Genomic DNA, 8696 nt, shown 5'->3' with positions numbered 1-8696 from the left:
TCAACACATCACACAAAGTAAGGGGAAGGACACGTTCTTGCGCCTTCAGAAGCTAACGATACTGAGAAAATTGTCCATTAATTGGTATGTTGGAGAAGGAGTTCTATTACAAAACATAATTTTCTGTACTTCCGTTTCATACCCTAAACACGAATTACCCCACAATTACATGGTCGCCCAGATATAACACCAAAACTGACTTATCTGTCAGTATTTTCTGCCTTTCAAGTAAAAGTATCGGAATGAGGTACCACACCTCTTTCGATAACCAGGAAACAATGACACTCAACATTCAAACATAAACTGTTCACTGAATGAGCACTAACTCACTGTATTTTAATCATTACTTTAGGTCTTTTTATTTTTTTAGGGGACTGGAGAAACGATACACACATAATAACCTGTTTCACTGGCAGGAGGACGTTCATAACCCTCAACGATATTATCTATGAACAGCTGATTCTCTCCTAACACGAGAGGAGGATTACAATGTAATCTCACTGCGAGCAAAAAACTTTTTAGAGACGGGATACATGGCCCATTTCCTTAACGACTGCGTAATATATCGTCTGACGGAAAGTAATCTGATCCCATTCATTCCGAGTGCCAGTCCAATCCTGTAACGAGTGCGCCATACTTCTAGCTTGGAATTTTCATGTGCTTCCACATGAAAATATGCCACCTCATATGCAGATATTGCATTGTACAAATACATCATTCCATAGATGTTTGTTCAGTGGTTAAGGGTATTGGCCTCTTACCGAACCGGAACACATCTGCTGTCACTTTGAACAACCAAGTTTGTCTGTGGTTCAGTGGCTTGTTCGTGTCCTCTCTTACAAGGGGACCGCGCATACTCGGAATCACCGGTTTCGTCCAAATTTATAATGTATGCGGCGCTTTGCCACAGATGAAAGACCGCGTGAGACGACGCTTCATCCAGTCCCAAACATGCTCAATGGGGGACAGATCCGGAGATCTTGCTGGCCAGGGTAGTTGACTTACACCTTCTAGAGCACGTTGGGTGGCACGGGATACATGCGGACGTGCATTGTCCTGTTGGAACAGCAAGTTCCCTTGCCGGTCTAGGAATGGTAGAACGATGGGTTCGATGACGATTTGGATGTACCGTGCACTATTCAGTGTCCCCTCGACGATCACCAGTGGTGTACGGCCAGTGTAGGAGATCGCTCCCCACACCATGATGCCGGGTGTTGGCCCTGTGTGCCTCGGTCGTATGCAGTCCTGATTGTGGCGCTCACCTGCACGGCGCCAAACACGCATACGACCATCATTGGCACCAAGGCAGAAGCGACTCTCATCGCTGAAGACGACACGTCTCCATTCGTCCCTCCATTCACGCCTGTCGCGACACCACTGGAGGCGAGCTGCACGATGTTGGGGCGTGAGCGGAAGACGGCCTAACGGTGTGCGAGACCGTAGCCCAGCTTCATGGAGACGGTTGCGAATGGTCCTCGCCGATACCCCAGGAGCAACAGTGTCCCTAATTTGCTGGGAAGTGGCGGTGCAGTCCCCTACGGCACTGCGTAGGATCCTACGGTCTTGGCGTGCATCCGTGCGTCGCTGCGGTCCGGTCCCAGGTCGACGGGCACGTGCACCTTCCGCCGACCACTGGCGACAACATCGATGTACTGTGGAGACCTCACGCCCCACGTGTTGAGCAATTCGGCGGTACGTCCACCCGGCCTCCCGGATGCCCACTATACGCCCTCGCTCAAAGTCCGTCAACTGCACATACGGTTCACGTCCACGCTGTCGCGGCATGCTACCAGTGTTAAAGACTGCGATGGAGCTCCGTATGCCACGGCAAACTGGCTGACACTGACGGCGGCGGTGCACAAATGCTGCGCAGCTAGCGCCATTCGACGGCCAACACCGCGGTTCTTGGTGTGTCCGCTGTGCCGTGCGTGTGATCATTGCTTGTACAGCCCTCTCGCAGTGTCCGGAGCAAGTATGGTGGGTCTGACACACCGGTGTCAATGTGTTCTTTTTTCCATTTCCAGGAGTGTATATCACCAGCAGAGTGCCCATTGATTTTCAAATGACTGGACGGAATGGACTTAGAATAATTAAGGTCCCGATTTTCCTTGAATACGATGTTAAAAGTGCGCCATGCCTGTCTGATAAAGAGGCATTGGCAATCATCGCACTTAATTTTACAAATACCGGAGCCCATGTGGCGGTTGTGGGTCCTAGCTTCTTGGTGCCGGTACTGACGACCAGTTCCACTCGGTATAGGCCGGTCGAAGTGGCCGTGCGGTTCTGGGCGCTGCAGTCTGGAACCGCGAGACCGCTACGGTCGCAGGTTCGAGTCCTGCCTCGGGCATGGACGTGTGTGATGTCCTTAGGTTAGTTAGGTTTAAGTAGTTCTGAGTTCTAGGGGACTTATGACCACAGAAGTTAAGTCCCATAGTGCTCAGAGCCATTTGAACCATTTGAACCACTCGGTATAAAACATGCCACTGTGACTCCAAATGTTTTGAGTCATTGGCCAGCTTGATCTGAAATTTAACCTAAATAGAGTAGCTTACTGATTGAATTTCACGGAATATACTCATCGGTGGGTGTCAGGGTAATGCGATGGTGAATACCATCAAGTCCTCTATGTTGCATTTGCTGAGTAAGGGTGTCCACAGCCTGAATTGTGTAGCTGCTGGAGCTTGCAATGTACCTGATAATTTCAAGTTCAGTTTTATATTCCTTTTCGTAAAGAGGTACTTTGGTAGCTCGGTGCACCATTGCACGTGAAGCAGCAATCTTATATTTTTGTGAGTGGTTCGATGAGCTGTGGATTATATTGTCAGTCGTAGCCTCTTTGCTAAAAATGTGATAGGAATCAAAATGATTTGTACATCCAAAGAGGGTAAAGTTAAATTTTAAAAAAAGTTTAAAAATCATTTGCTAAATAATATGGCCCCAGTGGCGAGCCTAAGTCCTTCATGGTACACCACGTTCAACATTTTGAAATAAGATGTTCTTCAGATCCATACACCAGGAACCCACAATCAAGCCGAGATCGCACTAAGGCCCTGATAAACTGGTACAGACAAACCAGGCCTGCTCCTCGTGAATTGTGTATAAGATATTTTGAAATGCTGTACTTTCATGGAGCGTCTTTTCAGGCCCTTTTAAGGTATGGCAACGATGTAAGTTTAGAGTCAAATATCAGACTCAGAAATTTCACCATGTCTTTAAGTTTAAGAATCCTTCGTCCTCAACTCAGGGAAGTTGAAAACCGAACAGGAATGACTAAAAAGGACGCACACAGATTTCTCAAATGAGAATTAAAAACCTGTCTCCTCTGTCCATTCACTACTGTTGAAGAGTCAGTTGCAACTGATGAGTTGTTGTTGCAACACTTGAAAAGAAACAAAAGACAGGGAAGTCATCAACAAACAAAGAACACTGGACACGAAATGTAACAATGGACGAGATAGTATTAATAGCTATTGCAAAGACAGTCACGCTTCAAACACTACCTTGAGGAACAACGTTCTCCTGCTCAAAGCGATCAGAGAGGGAATCATTGACTTGATACCTTAAATGACTGGGCGAGAGAAGACTATTTGAAGACTGGAAGACACCCTCTAAAACCCCATTCACCAAGCTGCCCGAGAACGCTACGCTGCTAAGTAATATCTTGGGCCTTATCGATGTCAAAAAAAAAAAAAGTTCAAATGTGTGTGAAATCTTATGGGACTTAACTGCTAAGGTCATCAGTCCCTAAGCTTACACACTACTTAACCTAAATTATCCTAAGGACAAACACACACACCCATGCCCGAGGGAGGACTCGAACCTCCGCCGGGACCAGCTGCACAGTCCATGACTGCAGCGCCTGAGACCGCTCGGCTAATCCCGCGCCTATCAATGTCAAAAAATATACCTAGGAGATTATGCCGGTACAGGAAAGCTTGTTGTATAGCCGCTTGCAGGAAGGCTAGGTCATCAAAGGGGAGCGATACCTCATGAACCCATAGTGAAAGCGACCAAGGAGCAGTCAGGATTCTAGGATCAAAACAGGGCAGCAACTCCAATGTTTTTCCACCCAACTAGTGAGGACAATATTACGATAACTACTCACGTATATTTGGTCCTTCCCAGGTGTTAAGAGTGGAATTAAAATGTCACTTCTACACAAATTAGGAAAGTAACCTGATGTCAAAATGAGATTAAAAGTGGCGAGAAGTATTCCCTTTCTGTGCCCCGTGAGGTGCTGTAACACACTATAATGGACCCTGTAGTGACCAGATGATGTACCACGAGCTGCAAATAATGCAGTATTCAGCTCTAACGTGGGGATGCGGCAGTTGTCTTTTCCACCCGTGGTGAAACTGAATCTCAACTGACCCTCCAAGCAGCCACTCTCTAACGCTAGAAATCTAAATCCTGATGGGCTGTGGCGGTGGCTATGGGAAAATAGACCACCAAGGTCTGAACACTGTGTCATGGGGTGGTCTTCAGACTTCAATTCCCTATTGCAGCATCAAATCGTCACCTCCCACCTCTTACAGAAATCCTCCTGATGGCCTCGCATACGACTGTACTTTCAGTGAAACAGTTTATGGTGGTCAGGAACTGTTCTCCTCAATAATTCGGCAACATTTCGCTCTCGCTACCCGAAATACTGTGTGGTTCTCTCCAGTTGACTGGCGCTTGTACCTACGCAGAATTGCCCACCTGGACCTGATTACAGAGTAGCATTGGTCGCTACACCAAGAGACAGGCTGCCTTTATAGCTGGCCTAAAGACTGCAGAATGGATGCTTCAGCAGTATGGCAGATTGTTTGGGTAATATGATCAACCCATTCTTGGACACTGTTAATGTGTTCAAACACATCATGTTGGCTGTAAAGCATCCAGTTTGCCCTTCGAAGCATCCATCATGGTGGTTGTCTTTCAGGTTTCACACTGTCTGGCAGGTGAATCCAGACTGGGAAATCGTCACTTGAGTGCAAGTCATCAACCAGTTACCATTGAGCAGTGTGTGCAGGTGTTGGAGAGCATACCGAGAGAGACAGCAAAAAATGGCTCTGAGCACTATGGGACTCAGCTGCTGTGGTTATAAGTCCCCTAGAACTTAGAACTACTTAAACCTAACTAACCTTAGGACAGCACACAACACCCAGCCATCACGAGGCAGAGAAAATCCCTGACCCCGCCGGGAATCGAACCCGGGAACCCGGGCGTGGGAAGCGAGAACGCTACCGCACGACCACGAGATGCGGGCGAGAGAGACAGCAGTAAACGACACTGTAGCAGTGTTGAAGTATGTGCTCTGCCCCATGTTCAGCATACACGCATGTGAGAACAAGGGAAGGTTCTCAGCTGCTCTACCCAGGGGGAAGATTGCCGCAGAGCCCTAAAGCACATTATGTTGTTTTACAATCACGACACAGGTTGAGAGGGTCTGGGAGCTGAGTAAGGATGCCATGGGAGCCTCTTCATCTAGCACTCATTTGGGAGCAGGTAGAACGAACATATTGTCAACTGATAACGCACATGCACCAATACAGCGACTAATAGCATGCTATATATATGAAGACAATAACTGTTCTCGAAAGAACAGAATACTGTTGATGGCCGTGCAGCTTTTCCCTGGAATAAATGATGACTAACTGAAACCCTCAGCTGCCGACAGGTGTTGTTGATATACCTCGATGTGGACAGCTGAAAATGTGTGCCCCGACCGGGACTCGAACACGGGATCTCCTGCTTACATGGCAGACGCTCTATCCATCTGAGCCACCGAGGACACAGATGAATAGGGCGACTGCAGGGACTTATCCCTTGCACGCTTCCCGTGAGACTCACATTCCCAACTGTCCACAATTCTACATATGTAATGTACCTTATAGACATTTGCCCATCCACTCATTACTCGCGCACGCTTTGGCGATTCCCGTAAGAGTTTGGGTAACCTGTGCGCATTCGCACAGACGAAGGTCAGTGGCTGGGTAGCCCTTAACTATATATATGAAGACAGTAACTATTCTCGAAAGAACAGAATACTGTTGATGACCGTGCAGCTTTTCCCTGGAATAAATGATGACTAACTGAAACCCTCAGCTGCCGACAGGTGTTGTTGATATACCTCGATGTGGACAGCTGAAAATGTGTGCCCCGACCGGGACTCGAACCCGGGATCTCCTGCTTACGTGGCAGACGCTCTATCCATCTGAGCCACCTAGGACACAGATGAATAGCGCGACTGCAGGGACTTATCCCTTGCGCGTTCCCGTGAGACTACCATTCCCAACTGTCCACAATTCTACATATGTAATGTACCTTATAGACATTTGCCCATCCGCTCATTACTCGCTCACGCTTTGGCGATTCCCTCTGTGGCTCAGATGGATAGAGCGTCTGCCATGTAAGCAGGAGATCCCGGGTTCGAGTCCCGGTCGGGGCACACATTTTCAGCTGTCCGCATCGAGGTATATGAACAACACCTGTCGGCAGCTGAGGGTTTCAGTTAGTCATCACATAATAGCATGCTGTTTGTGAGAGAGAGAAGCGAGAGATGGTAGGCATTGTTGACGAAAGTAGCCACTCCTGCTTTAGCTCTCTCTCCACTAAGGTCATCCTTTTGGAGAAAATAATCACATAGCTCAGGGGCATCGGAGAATTTAAAATGTGCGTCTTGAAGACAGAGACATATTGGCGTACCCTGAGTTAACAGACGTAGTTCCTCCACATGTATCCTGAAACCATTCAAGTTTCACTGCAGTAGGAAGCCATCTAAACGGTAAAGTTTTCCTCTATCTCTCCCCTTTCCGTACCTCCGTGGTGAGGAGATTGTATCAGGGGAGTGGGGATGGTAACGTGAAGGACTCGTCGGTTCCCTCAGGCAGACGTCGACACCTGCACCATCGTCCGATCGATCGCACAGGACAAAGGTTGCGTGGTCTGATGTCTTCGGACCTGATCATTTTGGTTTGATGGTTTTCGACCACAGCTTGGACTTCAGGGATGATGGCAAGGCCATTTTAACACAAACAGTTTTTTGGGACTCATATATCATCTGTTGTGAGAGTTTGTTACCTTTAGGAAGAGTATGTTCCCCAGCCACCATTACTGCCGTGGTGGATAGGCTTGGTTGTTGTTGGACTAGCGGTTAACAGGTGCAGGTGGAGGTGCAATGGTCAGCTGCCAACGCCAGTTTTCTGCACAGGCTGCTTCAACATTGAACAAATGACTGCACAGAAGTTGGTGTCTCCGAAGCCTTGAACGTCTTTTTCGCGTCCGTATATTAGAGCTGTTGCGTCACATTAATTTCCTCGATATTCTTCTCTTTTGCAAAGACAGGACATTCTTTGCTCAAAACAGGATGGACTTTGGAGCAATTGACACACATGGGCTGGGTAGTACGTTGGATGCTGGAGTCGTGGGCAGTGAAGGCTGCATCTTCCATAGATAGCGTAACCATTATGACCCATGGTGGTACGACCAAAGTGTTGACTCTTAAAGTAGAGCGTTACATTTGGCACATAGGGCCTAACGTTAACGTGGAGAAGGTCGGCCACAACACATTCGGGCAACTTTGGTAAATGGAATGTCAGACGCTGCCATTGGGAGTTCGCCTTCATCCCGTTTCATGACATTCTGAACTTCACCGATCCTCATGCTTCCTAATTCCGGTTGCAGTTTTTTGGTATCCCTACCCATAATTTTCTGGCATCTCACAAGTCCTTTACAACACAGATGTCTCAGGTGGAATAGACACGAACTCCTGGGAGTAAAGGAAAGAGATTTAGACTTCACGGAAGTCCAGCAAACAGTTAGGCAACAAAGCATCTACCCAAATAGAGCCCTGCTTGCCTGGGTACGCCTTATACAACTTCTGTGCAGCAGGTTCCCCAGAGGCTGCCCGCTAACGACTGTTCCGTCTCAACTGGCATGCATCTCATCGGCACGCAGCACAATTTGAGATTGAAGTTCTTTTGTTTTTTTAATTAGGTTTTTACTATTCTCACAGTCAAGGCAATCAAGCCAAGAGCCCCGTTCCCTGCGACATACAAGATTCCACCGCCGTGCCACACGGTGGTCGCTGAAGTATGCCAAAAAACTGGTGACGATCACCAGTCCCCAGCTCAGTAAACCTGGGCTCGCCATGTCTGTACCCAGCAAACGAATACTGAGCTCCCTGAGGTGCTCACCATTTAGAACTAACCGGGGAACACATGTGGCCTTATCGAAAACACCACGGATGTGGTGAGCATTACACCCAATTTACACCTGCTGGGGTGATATTCATCGCAAAAACAGGGAAAGTAGCAATTTTCTCGGCATCTTGCGCACGCCATAAACGCCGAATTTTGAGAATTACGTGTTTGTTTGAAAACTTCTAAAGAAAATCAAAGCTCTTTTACATATATAAAAGATTCGCCCGCATTGCAGAGATGCAGAGACTGGCAGCAAATCACGCGGTACACATGATTTCGCCAAATATTGACGAGGATAGGTGCTGATGCCCAATGGACTATATTTTGATGCATTCTTCTCGGGATGTGATGTATTTTTCTCTCTCGGTGACATAGTAGCAATTTTGAAGATTTTTAATCAAAGTCTGTACCTGACGATAAAAACGGATATCACCGAGTTGCACTAACGGAGTGCATTTGAGTGAAGTCACTTTAGTTGTGCACGATGACAATCCTTCTTCATCCTGAAAA

The 8696-nt window shown here is 47.4% G+C and overlaps 1 non-coding gene across 1 annotated transcript; it reads right to left on the bottom strand.

The window, feature by feature from the left end:
* Window positions 1-6140: 6140 nt before the first annotated feature.
* Window positions 6141-6215, bottom strand: Trnat-cgu. The gene has a single exon. It is a non-coding gene; the product is annotated as a tRNA-Thr (tRNA).
* Window positions 6216-8696: the final 2481 nt, after the last annotated feature.

The sequence above is a fragment of the Schistocerca americana genome, unplaced genomic scaffold, assembly GCF_021461395.2.
Source record: "Schistocerca americana isolate TAMUIC-IGC-003095 unplaced genomic scaffold, iqSchAmer2.1 HiC_scaffold_36, whole genome shotgun sequence".
Lineage (NCBI taxonomy): Eukaryota > Metazoa > Arthropoda > Insecta > Orthoptera > Acrididae > Schistocerca > Schistocerca americana.
Note: the sequence above shows the minus strand (reverse complement) of the source record. Positions and strands in the feature narration are given on the sequence as shown.